This window comes from Triticum aestivum, chromosome 5A, assembly GCF_018294505.1.
Source record: "Triticum aestivum cultivar Chinese Spring chromosome 5A, IWGSC CS RefSeq v2.1, whole genome shotgun sequence".
In the NCBI taxonomy this organism is placed as follows: Eukaryota; Viridiplantae; Streptophyta; class Magnoliopsida; order Poales; family Poaceae; genus Triticum; species Triticum aestivum.
In genome coordinates this window covers 163,822,045-163,845,175 of record NC_057806.1, presented here as the reverse complement: position 1 = coordinate 163,845,175, position 23,131 = coordinate 163,822,045, and positions in this window count along the sequence as shown.

Genomic DNA, 23,131 nt, shown 5'->3' with positions numbered 1-23,131 from the left:
TGATGACCCACTACCTATTGATGATAGTTTTCCTGATGAGCAGTTAGCTGCAATAAATGCTGCTCATAGTACTCCGTGGTATGCTAACTATGCTAATTACATTGCTGCAAAATATTTACCACCTAGCTTTACATACCAACAAAAGAAATAAAAAATCTTCTATGATTTAAGACATTACTTTTGGGATGACCCACATCTTTATAAAGAAGGAGTAGATGGTATTATTAGACGTTGTGTACCTGGGGATGAACAGGGACAACTCCTATGGAAATGTCACTCTGAAGCTTATGGAGGGCATCATGTTGGAGATAGAACTGCTCACAAGGTATTGCAATCTAGATTTTATTGGCCTACTATCTTCAAGTATGCCTGTAAGTTTGTCTTATCTTGCAATGAATGTCAAAGAATAGGTAATATCGGTAAGCATCAAGAAATGCCTATGAACTATTCACTTCTTGTTAAACCATTTGATGTTTGGGGATTTGGTTACATGGGACCTTTTCCTTCCTCTAATGGGTATACACATATTTTGGTTGCTGTTGATTATGTTACTAAATGAGTAGAAGCTATTCCATCCAGTAGTGCTGATCACAACACCTCTATTAAAATGCTTAAGGAAGTTATTTTCCCAAGGTTTGGAGTCCCCAGATATTTAATGACTGATGGTGGTTCACACTTTATTCATGGTGATTTCCGTAAAATGCTTGCCAAGTATGATGTTAACCATAGAATTGCATCACCTTATCATCCTTAGTATAGTGGTCAAGTTGAACTTAGCAATAGAGAAATAAAATTAATTTTACAAAAGACTGTCAATAGGTCCAGGAAGAATTGGTCTAAGAAATTAGATGATGCATTTTGGGCTTATAGGATAACATATAAAAATCCTATGCGTATGTCTCCTTATAAAATGGTTTATGGAAAAGCTTGTCATTTACCTCTTGAGTTAGAACATAAAGCATATTGGGCCATCAAATAACTCAATTATGATTTCAAACTTGCTGGTGAAAAGAGGTTATTTGATATTAGCTCATTAGAAGAATGGAGAACCCAAGCTTATCAAAATGCAAAATTATTCAAAGAAAAAGTTAAAAGATGGCGTGACAAGAGAATCCAAAAGCGCGAGTTTAAAGTCGGAGAATATGTTCTTTTGTACAACTCTCGTTTTAGATTCTTTGCAGGAAAACTCCTCTCAAAATGGGAAGGCCCCTACGTTATCGAGGAGGTTTATCGGTCTGGAGCCATCAAAATAAATAATGTCGAAGGTACTTACCCGAAGGTTGTCAATGGGAAAAGAATAAAACATTATATCTTAGGTACGCCCATTAATGTTGAAAGTAATATTATACAAACTTTGACACCAGAAGAACACATAAAAGAGTCCTTCCGGAACACTCCAGAATCGTGAAAATAATGAGGTACGTGATACGGTAAGTAAACGGACTCCGAAAAATCCGATTTTTTTTTAAAATTTTTGGAATATTTAGAAAAATAGGAAAATAAGAAACTTCCACGAAGCGTACCATGGTGGGCATAAGACACCAGGGCGCGCCACGCCCAGGTGGGTTGTGCCCACATGGGACACCTCCCGGACTCCGTTTTTCCTATAGTTTGCTTGTCCCCTAAGATAAAAAATCTATATATACTCCCTGAACCAATTAACCACCGTATCACGGAGAAATCCTTTGTTCTCTTTTCTTGTTGTTTTCTGCGATGTTCTGAAAATATGTCATCCCAAGACTCCGATAGAGAGAGCTATGTCTCACATCTCATTGCTGACCCAAAGTCCTATGGGGACCTATCTCCCTATGGTCGAACTACAGATGACGAGGAGGATGCTCACTTGATGAGGATCGATGATTCAAGATCGTAGGAGGAGGATGTTCCTCTACCTCAACCCGGAAATATGCACGTGGAGTTCAAGAAGTCAAGTCTCCCTAAGAGAGCTAACCTCTCTAAAAACCAAACTATTCCTTTTTGTTTTCGGCAGAAAGGCAAAGGGGATTTATGTGACAAGATCTTGAAATTGGAGCTTGAGGTCAATGCTTTAAAGGAGGAAATTTCTCTCATCAACTACAATATGAAAAAGTTGAAGGCACAATTGCCATCACCACCATCATCTTCTTCAGCACCAAAGGAAAATTGAGTATCGGGCATGGGCACTCCCCTTGGCTTCCGCCAAGCTTGGGGGAGGTGCCCCAGTATCGTATCATCACTACAAAAAAAAGACACAACCATGACATTTTGGGCTGAACGAATTTTTTTATGTCATACTTATGATACTTCCATGACAATAATTGTGACAAAACCCGGTATCATCATAGATGTGGTGGGGTCCTACTTCTATGAAAAAAAATCATGACAGAAAATGGGCTTTTCATCCTGGGAGGACCGGAGACGTAGCTGCATGACATTCTTTGGGTCGTCCATGACGGAAAAAACCGTGGTAGAAGCGAGGGCGAGGAAAATAACGGGGAGTTCCTGGTTACGGTGGCTTGTCGGGGGCCGAGAGATGCGCGTTTCTCTCGTACGTTCGCGCGTGTGTGTGAGGCTTTGCGCTCTAACTGAACCTGAGTGAGGCGTTGGGCTCTAACTGAACCCGAGCGATTGCATTGTAGGCTACACGTTACTAAACCCGAGCGATCGATCGATGGCTGTTAACTGAACCCGATCGAGCGATTCCTTCGTTACTGCTGCTAACTGAAGCCGATCGATGCTGCCTCTGGATGAACAACGAGTGTTGTTGGGGAGTTTGGATGAACAGTTCCCGGTGGGGGTTGGATGAACAGGAACCCGTGGTAGTAGCGGCCGTTGCCGCTAGATGAATAGTACCCCGATCGATCGAGCCGGTGGATGAACAGGACCCCATGGAGGGCTGGTAGAATAGCAACCGGTGGAGGGCTGTTTGAATAGTAGCCCATGGATGGCTGGATGAACAGTAGCCCATGGAGGGCTGGTTGAACAGGACCCCCGTGGAGAGGGCTGGTTGAACAGTAGCTGATATGTCTCCAATGTATCTATAATTTTTGATTGTTCCATGCTATTATATTATGTTTTGGATGTTAATGGGCTTTATTTTACACTTTTATATTATTTTTGGGACTAACCTATTAACCGGAGGCCCATCCCAAATTGTTGTTTTTTGCCTATTTCAGTGTTTCGCAGAAAAGGAATATCAAACGGAGTCCATACGGAATGAAACCTTCGGGAGCGTGATTTTTGGAACAAACGTGATCTAGGGGACTTGGAGTGGACGTCAAGCAACCAACAAGGTGGCCACGAGGCAGGCGCGCGCCTACCCCCTGGGCGCCCCCCCTCGTGGCTCAACCGACCTACTTCCTCTTCCTATATATGTTCACATACTCCGAAAACATCCAGGAGCACCATGAAACCCTATTTCCACCGCCGCAACCTTCTGTACCCAAGAGATCCCAACTTGGGGCCTTTTCCGGAGCTCCGCCGGAGGGGACATTGACCACGGAGGGCCTCTACAACAATTCTATAGCCCCTCCGATGATGTGTGAGTAGTTTACCTCAGACCTACGGGTCCATAGTTATTAGCTAGATGGCTTCTTCTCTCTCTTTGGATCTCAATACAAAGTTCTCCTAGATTCTCTTGGAGATCTATTCAATGTAATTCCTACAACAATTCTTATGGAAATTATAATAAGATGCCCTCTAATGTTGAATCTAGTATTAAAGAATTTATTACTTTTCAAAAGACTTTCAATGCTTTGGTTGAAGAAAAATTGCTTAAGATTGATGAGTTGGCTAGGAACGTGGATATAATTTCTCTTGATGTTGATTCTTTCAAACTTAGATCTATTACACCTAAGCATGATATCAATGAGTCTCTCAAATCCATGAGAATTTCCATTGATGAGTGCAAAGAAAGAACCGCTAGGATGTGTGCTAAAAAAGATTGCTTTATAAAAGCGTGTTCTTCTAGTTTTGATGATAATAAAGATGAAGATCTAAAAGTGATTGATGGGTCCCCTATTAAATCCTTGTTTTGCAATATCAATCTTGATAATGATGGTACTGGAGATGAGTCAACTTTAGTTAGAAGGTGTCCCAATGATTCAGAGTTTTTAGATCTTGATGCAAAAATTGATAAAAGTGGGATTGGAGAGGTCAAAAGTATAAATAGCAATGAACCCACTATCTTGGATTTCAAGGAATTTAATTATGATAATTGCTCTTTGATAGATTGTATTTCCTTGTTGCAATCCGTGCTAAATTCTCCTCATGCTTATAGTCAAAATAAAGCTTTTACTAAACATATCGTTGATGCTTTGATGCAATCTTATGAAGAAAAACTTGAGTTGGAAGTTTCTATCCCTAGAAAACTTTATGATGAGTGGGAACCTACAATTAAAATAAAAATTAAAGATCATGAATGATATGCTTTGTGTGATTTGGGTGCTAGTGTTTCCACGATCCCAAAAACTTTGTGTGATTTGCTAGGTTTCCGTGAATTTGATGATTGTTATTTAATCTTGCACCTTGCGGATTCCAGTATTAAGAAACCTATGGGAAAGATTAATGATGTTCTTATTGTTGGAAATAGGAATTATGTGCCCATAGATTTCATTGTTCATGATATAGATTGCAATCCTTCATGTCCTATTATTCTCGGTAGACCTTTCCTTAGAACGATTGGTGCAATTATTGATATGAAGGACGGGAATATTAGATTCCAATTTTCGTGAAGGAAAGAATGGAACACTTCCCAAGAAATAAAATTAAATTACCATATGAATCTATTATGAGACCCACCTATGGAGTGCCTACAAAAGATGGCAATACCTAGATTTATCCTTGCTTTTATGCCTAGCTAGGGGCGTTAAACGATAGCACTTGTTGGGAGGCAACCCAATTTTATTTTTATCCCTTGCATTTTGTTCCTATTTAGTAATAAATAATTTTTCTAGCCTCTATTTTGGTTGTGTTTTTGTGTTTAATTAGTGTTTGTGCCAAGTAGAACAGTTGGGAAGACTTGGGGGAAGTCTTTTTGATCTTGCTGTAAACAACAGAAACTTTAGCGCTCACGAGAATTGCTGCCATTTTTATTAGAGAGTTCTATTTAGATAAATTCCTCACGTCTAGCAATTTATTTTAGAATTTTTGGGGTTCCATAAGTATTCGAAACCTACAGATTACTAGGGACTGTTCTGTTTTTGACAGATTCTATTTTTCGTGTGTTGTTTGCTTATTTTTATGAATCTATGGCTATTAATAGAGTTTATGAACCATAGAAAAGTTGGAATACAGTAGGTTTAATACCAGTATAAATAAAGAATGAGTTCATTGCAGTACCTTGAAGTGGTGGTTTGTTTTCTTTTACTAACAGAGCTCACGAAGATTTTCTTTCAAGTTTTGTGTTGTGAAGTTTTCAAGTTTTGGGTAAAGATTTGATGGATTATGGAACAAGGAGTGGCAAGAGCCTAAGATTGGGGATGCCCAAGGCACCCCAAGGTAATATCCAAGGACAACCAAAAGCCTAAGCTTGGGGATTCCACGGAAGGCATCCCCTCTTTCGTCTTCGTCCATCGGTAACTTTACTTGGAGCTATATTTTTATTCACCACATGATATGTGTTTTTCTTGGAGTGTCTTGTATGATTTGAGTCTTTTCTTTTTAGTTTACCACAATAATACTTGCTGTACAGACCTTTTGGGAGAGACACACACATGAATTGGAATTTATTAGAATACTCTATGTGCTTCACTTATATCTTTTGAGCTATATAATTTTTGCTCTATTGCTTTGCTTATATCTTTTAGAGCATGGCGGTGGTTCTATTTTATAGAAATAATTGATCTCTCATGCTTCACTTATATAATTTTGAGAGTCCTTTAGAACAGCATGGTAATTCATTTTGGTTATAAATTTTAAATGCTAAGAGAAGTTGTATGCTTGATAGATTGTTTTGAGATATAAAGGTGGTAATATTAGAGGTGTGCTAGTTGAGTAATTGTGAAATTGATGAATAATTGTGTTGAAGTTGGAAAGTCCCGTAGCATGCATGTATGGTAAACATTATGTGACAAATTTGAAGCATGGGGTGTTCTTTGATTGCTTTCCTTATGAGTGGCGGTTGGGGACGAGCGATGGTCTTTTCCTACCAATCTATCCCCCTACGAGCATGCGCGTAGTGCTTGGTTTTGATGACTTGTAGATTTTTGCAATAAGTATGTGAGTTCTTTATGACTAATGTTGAGTCTATGGATTATACGCACTCTCACCCTTCCATCATTGCTAGCCTCTTCGGTACCGTGCATTGCCCTGTCTCACCTTGAGAGTTGGTGCAAACATTGCCAGTCCATCCAAACCCCGTGATATGATACGCTCTATCACACATAAGCCTCCTTATATCTTCCTTAAAACAGCCACCATACCTACCTATTATGGCATTTCCATAGCCATTCTAAGATATATTGCCATGCAACTTTCCACTATTCCATTTATTATGACATGCATCATCATTGTCATATTGCTTTGTATGATCATGTAGTTGACATCGTATTTGTGGCAAAGCCACCGTTCGTAATTTTTCATACATATCACTCTTGATTCATCGCAATCCCGATACACCGCTGGAGGCATTCACATAGTCATATTTTGTTCTAAGTATCGAGTTGTAATTCTTGAGTTGTAAGAAAATAAAATGTGATGATCATCATTAGAGCATTGTCCCACGTGAGGAAAGGATGATGGAGACTATGATTCCCCCACAAGTCGGGATAAGACTCCGGACTAAAAAAAAGAGGCTAAAAGAAAAAAAATGGAAGAAGGCCCAAATAAAAAAATGAGAGAAAAAGAGAGAAGGGACAATGTTACTATCCTTTTTCCACACTTGTGCTTCTAAGTAGCACCATGATCTTCATGATAGAGAGTCTCTTATTTTGTCACTTTCATACACTAGTGGGAATTTTTCATTATAGAAATTGGCTTGTATATTCCAATGATGGGATTCCTCAAATGCCCTAGGTCTTTGTGAGCAAGCGAGTTGGATGCACACCCACTTAGTTTCTTTGATGAGATTTCATATATTTATAGCTCTAGTGCATCCGTTGCATGGCAATCTCTACTCCTTGCATTGACATCAATTGGTGGGAATCTCCATATCCCATTGATTAGCCGCGTCAATGTGAGACTTTCTCCCTTTTTTGTCTTCTCACACAACCTCAATCATCATATTCTATTCCACCCATAGTGCTATGTCCATGGCTCGCGCTCAAATATTGTGTAAAAGTTGAAAGAGTTTGAAAAGGCTAAGTATGAAACAATTGCTTGGCTTGTCATCGGGGTTGTGCATGATGAGAGCATTTTGTGTGACGAAAATGAAGCATGGCCAAACTATATGACTTTGTAGGGATAAGTTTTCTTTGGCTATGGTATTCTGATAAGACATAATTGCTTGATTAGCATACTTGGAGTATTACTATTTTTATGTCAACAATAAACTTTTATCTTGAATCTTTCGGATCTGAACATTCATGCCACAGCAGATAAAAATACATTGAAGAATATTCTAGAAAGCATTCCACATAATTTTTTTTGTTTTTATCATTTACCTACTCGAGGACGAGCAGGAATTAAGCTTGGGGATGCTTGATACGTCTCCAACGTATCTATAATTTTTGATTGTTCCATGCTATTATATTATCTGTTTTGGATATTAATGGGCTTTATTTTACACTTTTATATTATTTTTGGGACCAACCTATTAACCAGAGGCCCAGCCCAAATTGCTGTTTTTTGCCTATTTCAGTGTTTCGCAGAAAAGGAGTATCAAACGGAGTCCAAACGGAATGAAAGCTTCGGGAGCGTGACTTTTGGAACAAACATGATCCAAAGGACTTGTAGTGGACGTCAAGAAACCAACGAGGTGGCCATGAGGCAGGGGGCGCACCTACCCCCTAGGCGCGCCCTCCCCCTCGTGGGCCCCTCGTGGCTCAACCAACCTACTTCTTCCTCCTATATATGTTCACATACCCTGTAAACATCCAAGAGCACCACGAAACACTATTTCCACCACCGCAACCTTCTGTACCCAAGAGATCCCATCTTGGGGCCTTTTCCGGAGCTCTGTCGGAGGGGGCATTGATCACGGAGGGCCTCTATATCAACTCCATGGCCCCTCCGATGATGTGTGAGTAGTTTACCTCAGACCTTCGGGTCCATAGTTATTAGCTAGATGGCTTCTTCTCTCTCTTTGGATCTCAATACAAAGTTCTACTCGATTCTCTTGGAGATCTATTCGATGTAATCTTATTTTGCAGTGTGTTTGTCGAGATCCGATGAATTGTGGGTTTATGATCAAGATTATCTATGAACAATATTTGAATCTTCTCTGAATTCTTTTATGTATGATTGATTATCTTTGCAAGTATCTTTGAATTATCAGTTTGGTTTCGCCTACTTGATTGATCTTTCTTGCAATGGGAGAAGTGCTTAGCTTTGGGTTCAATCTTGCGGTGCTCGATCCCAGTGACAAAGGGAAACGACACATATTGTATTGTTGCCATCGAGGCTAAAAAGATGGGGTTTATATCATATTGCATGAGTTTATCCCTCTACATCATGTCATCTTGCTTAAAGCGTTACCACGTTCTTATGAAGTTAATAATCTAGATGCATGCTAAATAGCGGACGATGTGTGGAGTAATAGTAGTAGATGCATGCAGGAGTCGGTCTACTTGTCTCGGACGTGATGCCTATATACAAGATCATACCTAGATATTCTCATAATTATTCGCTTTTCTATAAATTGCTCGACCGTAATTTGTTCACCCACCGTAATAATTATGCTATATTGAGAGAAGCCACTAGTGAAACCTATGTTCCTTGGGTCTATTCTCCATCATACAAGTTTCCAATCTAATTTATCTTGCAATGTTTACTTTCAATCTATATCATAAAAATACCTTAAATATTTATCTTATTATTATTATCTCTATCAGATCTCACTCTTGTAAGAGGCCGTGAAGGGATTGACAACCCCTTTATCACGTTGGTTGCGAGGTTCTTATTTGTTCTGTGTAGGTACGAGGTGACTCGCGTGTAGTCTCCTACTGGATTGATACCTTGGTTCTCAAAAACTGAGGGAAATAGTTACGTTGCTTTGCTGCATCACCCTTTCCTCTTCAAGGGAAAACCAACGCATGCTCAAGAGGTAGCAGTAGCCGGTGGAGGAGCGCGCGGTGGAGGCTAGATGAACAGGAGCCCGTGGATGAACAGTCGTAGGTGGACGTTGGAGGAGGTCGACGGTGGATGAACAATACCCCGTGGAGGCTAGAGGAGGTTGACGGTGGAGATGAATAGTATCCCGTGTAGTCCCGTTTTGCAGTATGCCACACCCCTCACGGTGAACAGGGCCCTCGTTTCGACCGTAGCGCTCCAACACAAGTCCGTTTCCTTCGTTTTGCGGTACGCCACACCCCTCCCGGTCAACAGGACCCCGTTTCGACCGTAGGAGGTCCAGCAGAAGTCTGTTTCCTCCGTTTTGCGGTACGCTAGACCCCTCCCGGTGAACATGATCCCGTTTCAACCGTGGCCGGTCGAACACAAGGCTGTTTCTTCTGTTCTGCGGTATGCCAGGCCTCGTTTCCATCGGCTGTTCCATCCAAGCCGGTTGGCTCCCAATGAACAGCACATGTTCCGTTGCCTCCCGATGAAAAGGACACATTCCATTGCCTCCCCATGAACACGGCGATGGTGCAGCTTCTCCGTTCCGACCAAGCCATGTACACGAGCCCTGGCCATACATATGCGTGAGTAGGCGTTCGACACCCCGCCCGTATGTACGTGCGTGGTCGTATTTTCTTTCTTGCACCCTTGCCGTTGTACGTGCATGTACATGCTACGTGCACGCCTCTACTACGACACGTGCGCGCCTCTACTACGACACGTGCGCGCCTCTACATCGACCAGTATGTACGTACACGTTCGCGACCAGAGTGACAAAGTTACGTACGCTTTAACCAGGTGGGTCCCGACTGTCAGGCACTTCCTTGCATGCGAAGATGTAGCTATTGGTTCCCAGCAGTCAGGGGGTGAATCAATTTTTTGCCCGTAATATGGATGCACTTCCTTGCGTGCGAAGATGTAGCTGATGCGTCCCAGCAGTCGGGGGAAATGTTTTTTTCGCGAAATACGATGGCCCGTCCGGTGGGTCCCTGCTGTCAGGTGGAGGAATAATTATTTTCCACGTAATAAGGAGGCACTTCCTTGCTGCGGCCGTGGACCCAGCTGTCAGCCTCTCCACGTACAGTACACTTCCGATGAAAGTCGGTCGTTGACCACATTGACCATGCCGCGCCAAGAGCACCAAGGCGGTGGACGACGGCGAGGCTTAGGAAGGGGACGACGCGGAGTCGGGGACGACGCGGCAGTGGATGCCCACGCGGAGAGGAGTACGAGGGTTCACTGGTTCGGCTGCGGTGTGAGGATGCCGTTGCCGCAGGGCCTGGCCAGCGGTGTGAGTGGTTGGGGGAGGTGAGGCCTCCGCGGCAGCACAACCAGTCACGGGAGGCAGGAGCAGGCGGCACGGCCGGTGCTGCTTTAGGTGGCTGGATCAAGAATACCAGAGGTTGAAGAATCACAACGGCTATTGGATGGACATCGTACGGTCAGTATAGCTAGAATCATTTATATTGACTAAGTTGACAAAGCCCTTGGTACGCGTCAACTTAGTAGGCCCACAGGCCAGCCTCTGAAACGGTGTGCCCCAGATGTCAGGGGGAGGAATCATTTTTTGGGTGGCTGAAGATAGAATATCCGAGATTGAAGAAGAAGCACGACATCCATTGGATGGACATCCAATGGACACTGCTGCTAGAACCGTGTGTTGACTATAAGTTGACAAAGCCTTGCATACGCGTCAACTTAGTAGGCCCACAAGTGTGTGGAAGAGAACTTATAGCCCATTGGCAATTTGTAAGAATGCACATCCCAATTTTAAATTCTAATGGAATTTACTACAACCCATTTACAGTTTGTTAAAAGTATAGCCCATTTTCTAGCTAGGACAATGATTACTAATTTCAACTAACCGTTCAAAACAGAATTCAATAAAATTTCCCACATTTTGATAGGATCCGAAATATTTTTGTCTTAAATTTTCTAGTCAGATTAAATACAATTTCAATATAAATTTGTATTATGTAAAAATCCAACGAAAACATTGCGCATGCAACAATTAATGAAATTAAAATTTTCAAAATGCAAAAGTAATATTTTATAAATTAATTACGTGTTTGGTGCATTTTGTATAGTTACTGCCCAGTTTTTATAATTACATCCCATTTATTATTTCTTAAAGCCCATTTTCTTGTTAAGCCTAATGCATCCCTCCTAGGAAAGATTTGCAGCCAAGCAAGGCGAGAATAACAAGTTGAGCCGGATTGTGTACAACTGTCGGCCTAGTTGCATTGCTGATGCTGAAAAAAGGCATGTGTAGTACAATACAACCTTACATGGCTACTCAGCCCACATTAAGCGACACTGGAAAGGCCCAAACAAGACTTCTGCACAACTTTTTGAAGTCACTAAGCTCAATTAATAACGTAAGAAAAAAGTTAGAGTATAGTGGAACCTAATTAAAAGCTGTCACGAGCGAAGAAATAATTCAACGGATCCCACTTGTGCGTGTGCGTGTGTGTGTGTGTGTGTGAGAGAGAGAGAGAGACCCATTGGTCGATGCTCATAAATACATCTTTCAGCCATATGCATTGATGATGCTCAGTAAAAACTTATATAGTTGACACAATCATATAGAACATCATAGCACATTGAACTTGCATACAAAAATTTCACGCAGGCAGCACAATTAGGGTGGAAGCAGTGGATCGCTATGGGTAGGGCTATGCTGAAACCAACGAACTCGTACATAACGGTTCATCGTCTTTATGAATGACGGGGAAATATCTTGAATGTTGTGCAAAGAAAACAGACATACAACAAAATATATAAGTTCTGCTAGAACATTAAGTTGACGTACAACCCTTTCTAAAAAAGTTCAGGTAAAAAAATAGAACAGGGCATCTGACAAGATTCAGTTGTTACCTCAAATTAGAGCACATCTAGGCAACCAGCCCTGCCTCTTCTCCCAAGGAAGGAGTGGCCTCCGCCGCGCGATGGAGTAGGCCCTGTGCCATCCATCATTCCGAGCAACACGGGGAAAGTCTGACGTTGACTCCTGTAATGGACGTCATCGACGGACCCGGGCACCAGCGGCGGTGGTAGGACTTCGATTGATGGATTGACCACTTCTTCAACATGCACGAACGCTCGATACAGGTACATCCCTAACATGGTCCGCGGCGGCCTTGGTGGCAACGAATAGTACAACCCCAGTTCCTGCAAAGTATCTCAACACCAATCACCTTCGGTATGGTGGACGGCTTCTTCATCCATGCCATAACCGTCAGAGCCCAGCTGTCTGAAGAAACAAACATATTTATGAGCTCACCTCCAAGGTCGTTGATAAGCTCATTCATGGACTCGCTGTACCAAGCACGTCGAGGCATGCCGTGGAAGGTAAGCTTTGTTAAAAACTCAAGCTCAAAGGGCACCGAGCCCCATCCTGGGTGGCACCGATCAAAGCTCACTAGCGTGCCATCACAGAACAAACGCCGGGAAGATTCGAACACATGACTGTAGTCGAAAGTTGCCCGGAACCTAATGAAGAAATCAGCCGGTGGCGGACAGACTTTGACGAGAAAGTCACTTATTTGGATGCCGTGCGCAATGCCAAGAGCTTTCACAAGGTCGTAGGGCGAGACGGGAGGCCGGTCGCCGTTGATGGTTACCATCAGCACTTTGTGGAAATATTGGTCGTCAAGCGCCGCCATGCCACTATTGAGTGACAGCACGCAGCGCCCGAAGGTAGGACGGACCTCAGGATCACCGGCTCGAAGATCTGTGTTGACCGGCGACATGATAGTGCGCTTGAGTACAGGTAGTGCAGGAGGCGGATTTGGGGGAACTGGAGTAGGAATCGAGATTCTAGAGGTGGGTGAGGGGCGGTTGATTGGGGATGAAAAGGTAGCATGAATTTCGAACATGCGCCAATATGCTCTCGACGCGGAAGCGCATGAAAATACCCGGTGGCGCCCACATGTCGGCCTAAGAGTCCCTATTCTTTCTTTTTTGAGAGCCTGGCCTTTTTTTAGGATCTTTTGAGAGCCTGGCCTGAGAGTCATAATTGGCCAATTTGGCACTGCATTACAACTCGACCCATATTCAACGACACCTCACTAGCCCAACCAAGTGTACATCATCGAAAAGACACTGAGCTCAAATTGTAGCTTGAAAAAAGGAGATATACTCTGAACACTGGAGAATGGTGATGCCCTCATTTAGACCACCAGTAGTTCGAGACAATAAACAGTTTGAAACAATGATATATACAACATTCAAACAGTGACTAGTGACTACTACTGACATAAACAACAAGACATGATAGTTCATAAGAAGTCTTGCTACACCACCAAAACACACCCATCTGCAGTGCTCAGACTCTCGTGATCCAGACGAGAATGACATTCTAAACAGAGGCAACTATTACATAGTAAGAATGACATAGACGAGGATGACCAACTGACAAGGAATATGCATAACAAAAGAGAGAACTACCCATCAAGAACAAGAAGCAAAGACAACAAGTCATTCGAAGAGGGATGATCCAACACCATCATAATTTGCAGCCCCGGTTCAGCCACGAGTGATCCGGAGACACCAGTACTCCACCCTTTCGACGCAACAACCCAATTACCTATCAACCTGAAGGCTTGAACCACATCACTGCCTGTCAGACTCCACACATCCAAGGATCAAAGTTAATCCAGATGCCTTTGTCATTCTCACCTTCTTTTGGCTGCAGGCTGCATCATTGACAATCAGGGGAGTTTTCTCCCGAACTCCTAGGGCTCGTCATGTAGAAACAGTTTTCCATAGAAAACAGAGCCTCTCTGCCATCAAGGTCCTTGCCAATGGTGATCTCCTGGTTAATCAGATAATTGAGTCCGAGAAACAGATATTATGAACCAAGGCTATTTACCCACCTCCAACTCAAAAATCCTGTAGACCCCAACAAGCTAGTATCCTGCTCATAGACGTAACAACCACTGTTCGGATACTTATGTATTTCACGGTGCTTGCAAATAGTGGGGTTTTTGCAATATAACTTTTCCGGCTCATGTGTCCGAATGATCATCAGTCTTTTGACATCCTCTGATCGAGCGAGGAATCAGTTGTGCTTCCCTGTTTTTGGCAAAGGTGGTGTGATTACAAAGGGCAGTAAGTGTAGGGACACTGCATCATATCAAAAAGGACAGGCATTGTTAATGTAAGATTAGCATTGTTCAGAGTATGAGTAGGATAATGCAAGAAACAACATTGATATGTCCCTACTGGAACTGGGAGAAAAAATACAGGGAAATGTACACTGGGTTCAAAAATATAGAAGTGCCATGCATGGTTATACTCATGTTATCTCACAATCGATTCTTTAGAGGAAACTACCATGTCATGCATGTTATGTAAACATGTTCTGTCCTCACAAACAAATTCTTCAAGGAAACTAACAGACTATGCATTGTTATGTACTCATGTTTTGTGGGCAAAATTTTTGTGGGCATATTATTCTAGCTATTGATTTTTGAAGGGCGAACATAGGTATGTACACATGGTAAGCATTACAGGATTTCACTACTTCAGAATATAGAGTTCTCCATATGCACATTTACTTCCCTAATGTATGGTTAGATGAAATCAACAGTGTGATGCATGTTTCTACATCACGAAAATGAGGAAACTAACATGGCCATTGATACACACTCATATTTTGTAGTATATAGATTACTATAAAATAAGGAGAATATCAATATCTTCCTAATAGTTTGATTATTCAGGGGTGCAAATTGCTGTAATGACATGGTCACAATCGCATGAATTAACTCATTCCAAATATAGCTGATTTACGACGTCTCTAATACATTGCCATAGTTCTACTCAAATTCTTCTCAAACAAGGATATGTCAATCATCACAAAAAGTTCAAGCAGTGTCATTGCGTCATCATTAACATCAGACGAGAACAACTTACACGTGTCGTCCCAGCAATACGTGGTGCCATCTGCTTTGTCGATCGCGTAGATGATGCCATTGTGTTTAATAGCATCACAGAAGTGTGTATCAGCTTTGACGACAATCCACAACGAGCTGAGCTGTCTCCAGCTAAAGAAGGCACCGGCGGAAAAATAGGCGAGTCCCTTGTTGAACAATGCAATTAGCTTGAGATTTGCGTAATCCGCATGTCATGTGGGCACTTGGCAGGTTACAATCTTTAGCAAAACAAGGTGCGTCCAACGGACGACGTAATCTAGATGACTTGGACCGCGAAGGTAAAACTCTATATCATCCAACAGAGGAAGGATAATCTCATGGGAGGTCTAGAAGTTTGCGAGCACCAACTTTTCCCCGTCTTCTCTGACGGCAGCCATCCAGTGGTAGTTCATGCCGACCCAGTACATTCCTGAAAGAAGTTTCGGGCGATGGTGATCGGATCGAAGTTGAGGGAAATGATGTACGTCAACCCACTACATACCTGCAAAGAAGTTTCGGCTAATGGAGGTCAGATTGAAGTCGAGGGGCATCATGTACGCCTCTGTATCATGGTGAGCAAATCTCGCAAGACCAGATAGCAGCAAGCAGGGTGTCTTGGAAAGCTTAGGCCTCGCTTCGATGATGGCCGTGTGCATGCCCCTCGAGCATGCAGCCAGCCATAGGGAGCTCAACATATCCATACAAGAACAACAAAGGTCGAGGAAGTCCCTGGGGAGATTGCTCCAGTCACGGCACGTATGGATGCTGTGTGGTTCGCGTTCGGCCATGGTGGAGTTTGGAAGGTGGGGTTTTGGGGGGCTTGATTTACAGGGGAGAAGGCTTCCAGTGCTGGAGCGGCTAGCGAGGGAATAGTGGTACTAGGTGAGGCGAGCGAGGCGAGGGTATGCGGGGGCACAGTGAGATGATGAAGAGTGACCTCAGGATCTCCGGCGAGATGGAGATGGAGATGGAGTGATGCTAGGGGACGGGGAGACGAGGCAAGGCATGCTATACAGTGGCGGTGGCAGTGACTGCATAGTGCACAAGGTGAGCCTGACTTTGGTAACACGGACACGCTGCCTGGACTGGTGTCACCTCGGGTGCAGGGTCTTGTCACTTCACTGTGAGGACCGGATGAATAATAGTATTTTGACCATCAAGTGTACCACAGTTGTACTACTACTAGTAGTAGGAGTAGTAGGAACATGAGTAGTACTCCCATGCTAGCATGCCTCTGCATTCACTTCATCCTCCAGGTATCATCCATATTGCAAGCAGAACCAAATTCTCGTGCATGCAGAAGCGCGAAGAAGGACTTCTCTTTTTTGAGGATAACCGCATATTCCTTAATTAGAGAATGTTGTGTCTCCTATGCACGTGCCAATATCCATCCGAACCAGCTACGACACATTTTTTATCTGTTTTCATAGGTCCCAGCTGTTAGGAGGGGTGCAGAAATAAAAAGGAATCATAAAATGTCTCGCCATGGTGATTCGAAAGAGTGACCTCAACTATCCAGTGGCACATGTAGCGCTGGAAGGATGGGCATGTATAGGGACATGCCCCACTCCTCAGTCTACCCTCGTAGCCTTTTCGTTTAGTCTACCTAGCCATCTAATCAACTTCCTACAGGCCACTTCTCCCATTTACTTCTCCATCGGGAACCGATTTTGCTTGGCTTCTTCACTACTCCTTGATCTTCATTTGCATCCAAACCACACTACATTCACATTGTTTTAACCTCTTCACATCCTCGTGGAGTAATTCCGAAGCCCCTTTTAATAATCATCTTCCTCAGTTAGACTAGCCATCAAATCCTAATTCTCCAAACCATAGCCGTCCGGTCCAGCGGTTCCAAATAGCAAAAGAGATCGAGATGCATGTTTTTAGCGTCCAACATGTCCTCGTCGAAGGCTCGTTGATCATAGTTGCCACAGTCACCGACCACCCAAGGGTTGTTTGGAAGTGGATCAACAATGTATCCAACTCCCTCCAAAAGGTGGAGATGAATGTCATTGGTCTTGACACACAGTACATGGAGCGTGCCACTAGGAAGATCCAACGTGCCGCCGTCCTTCAGCTGTGCCTCGTGATATTTTGGTGTACCACATCATACACGCGCCCTCCATACCAGGTGAGCTTCATGATTTCCTGTCTCGGGAGGACATATACTTCTGTGGGGCAGCTACCGCTGGGGACAAACAGAAGTTGGAGCCGTACAACCTTGATTTGAAAAGCATCGTTAACTGATACGTCTCCAACGTATCTATAATTTTTGATTGTTCCATGCTATATTATATCCTGTTTTGGACATTATTGGGCTTTATTATACACTTTCATATTATTTTTGGGACTAACCTATTAACCGGAGGCCCAGCCTAGAATTGCTGTTTTTTGCCTATTTTAGGGTTTTGCAGAAAAAGAATATCAAGCGGAGTCCAAACGGAATGAAACCTTCATGAACGTGAATTTCGGAACGAACATGATCTAGAGGACTTGGACCCTACATCAAGCAATCAACCAGGAAGGCACGAGGTAGGGGGGTGCGCCTACCCGCCCAGGCACGCCCTCCACCCTCGTGGGGCCCATGTTGCTCCACCGACGTACTCCTTCCTCCTATATATACCTACGTACCCCCAAACTACCAGATACGGAGCCAAAACCCTAATTCCACCACCGTAACTTTCTGTATCCATGGGATCCCATCTAGGGGCCTTTTTTGGAGCTCCGCCAGAGGGGGCATCGATCACGGAGGACTTCTACATCGACACCATAGCCCCTGTGATGAAGTGTGAGTAGTTTACTTCAGACCTACGGGTCCATAGTTATTAGCTAGATGGCTTCTTCTCTCTTTTTGGATCTCAATAAAAGTTCTTCCCCTCTCTTGTGGAGATCTATTCGATGTAATCTTCTTTTGCAGTGTGTTTGTTGAGATCGATGAATTGTGGGTTTATCATCAAGTTTATCTATGAACAATATTTGAATCTTCTCTGAATTCTTTTATGAATGATTGGTTATCTTTGCAAGTCTCTTCAAATTATCAGTTTGGTTTGGCCTACTATATTGATCTTTCTTGCAATGGGAGAAATGCTTAGCTTTGGGTTCAATCTTGCGGTGTCCTTTCCCAGTGACAGTAAGGGTAGCAAGGCACATATTGTATTGTTGCCATCGAGGATAACAAGATGGGGTTTATATCATATTGCATGAGTTTATCCCTCTACATCATGTCATCTTGCTTAAAGCGTTACTCTGTTCTCTTGAACTTAATACTCTAGATGCATGTTGGATAGCGGTCGATGTGTGGAGTAATAGTAGTAGATGCAGGCAGGAGTCGGTCTACTTGTCTTGTACGTGATGCCTGTATACATGATCATACCTAGATATTCTCATAACTATGCTCAATTCTGTCAATTGCTCAACAGTAATTTGTTCACCCACCGTAATACTTATGCTCTCGAGAGAAGCCTCTAGTGAAACCTATGGCCCCCGGGTCTATTTTCCATCATGTTAATCTTCTAATACTTAGTTATTTATTTTTCCATTTATTTTACTTGGATCTTTATTTCTCTTTATCATAAAAATACCAAAAAATATTATCTTATCATATCTATCAGATCTCACTCTTGTAGGTGACCGTGAAGGGATTGACAACCCCTTTATCGCGTTGGTTGCGAGGAGTTTATTTGTTTGTGTAGGTGTGCGGGACTCGTGCGTGGCCTCCTACTGGATTGATACCTTGGTTCTCAAAAACTGAGGGAAATACTTACACTGCTCTGCTGCATCACCCTTTCCTCTTCAAGGGAAAACCAACGTAGTGCTCAAGAGGTAGCATTGACCTACAAACCAAAAAAAAATTCCTGTAGAAGATTGTGATAAACCGACACCATCCCTATTCGATGTAGAAAATTTTGTGCTAGGAACAAATATTCACAAGGGTGACGAGACGCTGGCATTAAGGTTGCCTGGATGGGAGAATTATCCCTTGTCGTATGCGTGGATAAAATATGCTGCCCTTGATGCTCGTGTGAGTTTCGAGGTAGCTGCAAGGTCCATAGACCTTGTTGGGAAGCCGTCGAAAATGAGAACAAGAAGAATAAGAATAAGAAGAAGAAGAAGAAGAAGAAGAAGAGGAAGAAGAAGAAGAAGAAGAAGAAGATGCACCAGCAGCAGGGCATTATGGATGGATGAACTATTTCCTCTCTTGTAAAACAAATATTTCCTCTCTATGTATATTGATATAGATGGACTATTTCGATGGTGTGCATGTCTTTGGAACAAGTATTAGCATGGGTACGCTTGACTATAAGGAACTATTTATCCGCATAGCTTTCTCCACTACTCCTTCCAGTAATCGTTATGCAATGCATGTGTCTATAGACATGTCAGCTTGTCCATGGAAGTTCAACTACGGCAACCATCACGTTTCATCCACTGCCACTCGTGATTCCCACGACATCGCTCCAACCCATGGCACCACGTCCCCTGATGTGCACCTCACCCCTCTCGGCCGCACCGCCCCTCTGCCTTTGTGTGCATGACATTTGGGCCAACTGAAATGCGGCGAGAATCAAGTTTCTACCACAGCCACACGCGATTCCCACGACGCCGCTCGAACCCATGACACCACACATCCCCTGACCTACGGCTCACCCCTCTCGACCCCACTACCCCTCTGCCTTCAGGAGCATTACATGTGGACCAGCCACCTATATATCGGGTCCACATGTTATTGAATCAAAGGCAGGTGTCGTAAGGCACTGATGCTAAGACCCGAGGTCCCCGAGATGTAAATGTAACTCATGCGCCAAGCCTTGTGGTGCTACCTCTGCACGAACTCGTGGCAAACTCGAGATTTGTTTCCTTACTATACATGCACGCAACGATTTAATGGACACTGTAATCTCAACATGTGATGGGGAGCTCTAAATTTGAATTTGAAACTTATAAAATGAAAAAAATTCAAAACAAATAAACTGGGAGAGAGGGAGTATACCGTTGGATGTGTCCCATACGAAACAAGTCCCCTGGTTTGTCACCGCGAAGATGCGGTTAGAAAGGAGCACAGCGTCTTCATACTCATACGGCAACAAATCGGCCACAGACAACATTGTCCACCTTTGACCGCCATGTGAAAGGTTCGTGCTACCTTCTTCAATCTCACCGTGGTTCCATCGTACCAATCTAGGCGGTGGCCCATTGCATGGCTGATCACAATGTTGGACAAAGCTTCTACGGGAACGGTGTCACCATTGTAAATGTTGTGCAAATTGATGTTGGTACCCTACCGTACATATGCAAGCCAATCTCCACTCGCACCGAGCCTAACCTGTGAAATAGTGGGCAGGGGGAGAATTAGGAAATGGACACAGAAGTATTCTTTAGAATTTATTTACTACGTGATCAAACCCATCTTACCTACTCGTCGGACAAAATCCGAGTGCCCTTTAACGTCGGCATCTCACTACAAAAAAAGACACATCCGTGACATTTTGGGCCGAACGAAATTTTTTTCTGTCATACATATGACACTTCGATGACGATAATTGTGACAAAACCCAGTATCATCATAGATGTGGTGGGCTCCTACTTCTATGACAAAAAATCATGACAGAAAATGGGCTTTTCGTCCTGGGACCGTGGTAGAAGCGAGGGGGAGGAAAATTTCGGGGAGTTCCCGGTTACGGTTGGAGGTCGGGGGCCGAGCGAGGCGCGTTTCTCTGGTACACGTATGCGCGTGTGTGCGAGGCGTTGGCTCTAACTGAACCCGAGCGAGGCGTTGGGCTCTAACTGAACCCAAGCAATTGCACTGCAGGCTACGCATTACTGAACCTAAGCGATCGATCGATGGCTATTAACTGAACCCGATCGAGCGATTCCTTGGCTACTGCTGCTAACTGAAGCCGATCGATGGGATGAACAGTGAGCGTTGCGGGGGGGGGGGGGGGGTTGGATGAACAGTGAGCGGTGGCATTGCCTCTGGATGAACAGGACCCCGTGGTGTGGTGGAGGGCTGGATGAATAGTAAACGGTGGAGGGGTGCCCGTGGAGGGGTGATTGAACAAGACCCCGTGGTGTGGAGGGCAGGATGAATAGTATACGGTGGAGGGGTGCCTGTGGAGGGGTGGTTGAATAGGACCCCGGGGTGTGGAGGGCTGGATGAACAGTAGATGGTGGAGGGGTGGTTGAACAGTAGCCGGTGGAGTAGCACGCGGTGGAGGCTGGATGAACAGGAGCCCGTGGAGGCTGGAGGAGGTCGACGGTGGATGAACAGTAGCTCGTGGAGGCTGGAGGGGGTCGACGGTGGAGATGAACAGTAACCCGTGGAGTCCCGTTTTGCGGTACGCCACACCCCTCCCGATGAACAAGACCCCCGTTTCGACCGTAGCGCTCCAACACAAGTCCGTTTCCTATGTTTTGCGGTATGCCACACCCCTCCCGATCAACAGGACCCCCGTTTCGATCGTAGGAGGTCCGTTTCCTCCGTTTTGTGGTATGCCACACCCCTCCCGATCAATAGGACCCCCGCTTTGACCGTAGGAGGTCCGTTTCCTCCGTTTTGCAGTACGCCACACCCCTCCCGATCAACAGGACCCCCGTTTCGACCGTAGGAGGTCTGTTTCCTTCGTTGTGCGGTACGCCAGGCCTCGTTTCCATCGCCTCTTCCGTCCAAGCCCTCCCGATGAACATGATCACGCATTCTGTTCCGACCCATGAACACGACGACGACGCTGTTTCTCTGTTCCGACCCAGCCATGTACACGAGCCCTTGCCGTACGTATGCGCGAGTAGGCGTTCGAGACCCCGCCCGTATGTACACATACGTGGCCGTATTTTCTTTCTTGCACCCTGGCCGCTGTACGTACGTGTACATGCTACGTGCGCGCCTCTACTACGACACGTGCATGCCTCTACTATGACACGTGCGTGCCTCTACATCGACCAGTACCTACGTACACGTTCGCGACCAGAATGTCAACGCTACGTACGCTTCGACCAGGTGGGTCCCGACTGTCAGGCACTTCCTTGCCTGTGAAGATGTAGCTGGTGGGTCCCAGCAATCAGGGGGCGAATCGTTTTTTTCCCCGGATGCACTTCCTTCCGTGCGGAGATGTAGGTGGTGGGTCCCAGCAGTCGGGGGGCTGGTGGGTCCCAGCAGTCAGGGGGGGTGAATCGTTATGGTTTTTTTGCCCGGACACACTTCCTTGTGTGCGAAGATGTAGATGGTGGGTCCTAGCAGTCAGGGGGGCGAATTGTTTTTTTTTTTGCCCGGACGCACTTCCTTGCGTGCGAAGGTGTAGCTGGTGGGTCCCAACAGTCATGGGGGAAACGTTTTTTTCGCGATATATGGTGGCCCGTCTGGTGGGTCCCGGCTGTCAAGTGGAGGAATCATTATTTTCTGTGTAATAAGGAGGCACTTCCTTGCTGCCGCTGTGGACCCAGCTGTCAGCCTCTCCACGTATAGTCCATGTCTGATGGAAGTCGTTCCTTGACCACGTTGACCACGCCGCGCCGAGAGCACCAGGGCGGTGGACGACGGCGAGGCCTAGGAAAGGGACGACACAGAGGCAGGGAAGACTCGGCAGTTGTTTCCCACGCGGAGGGGAGTACGACTGTACGAGGGTTTACTGGTTCGTCTGCCGTCACCTGAGAATAACAGCAGGTGTGGGTGAGTAGAGGGATGGCTAGGCCAGCGATGGGAGTACGGTCAGGCAGTGAGGCCTACGCGGCAACACAGCCGGCCGTGCGGAGGAGGGAGCAGGCAGTCCCACCGGCGCTTGTTTGAGCGGCTCGAGCAGAAAGAGCAGAGATTGAAGAAACACGACGGCCTTTGGATGGACATCCAACAGTCAGTGCTTGTGCGTCAACCTTTTTTAGGAAAGCCTCAAATCTGTGGAAAACAGCATACAACCCATCTGCCATTATTTCTAATAATTTACAGCTCATTTACTAATTCTTAAGGTTTTCTTTGGAGCCCATATTCTTTTTGTTAGCATTACAGCCCATATTTTGGCAATGGT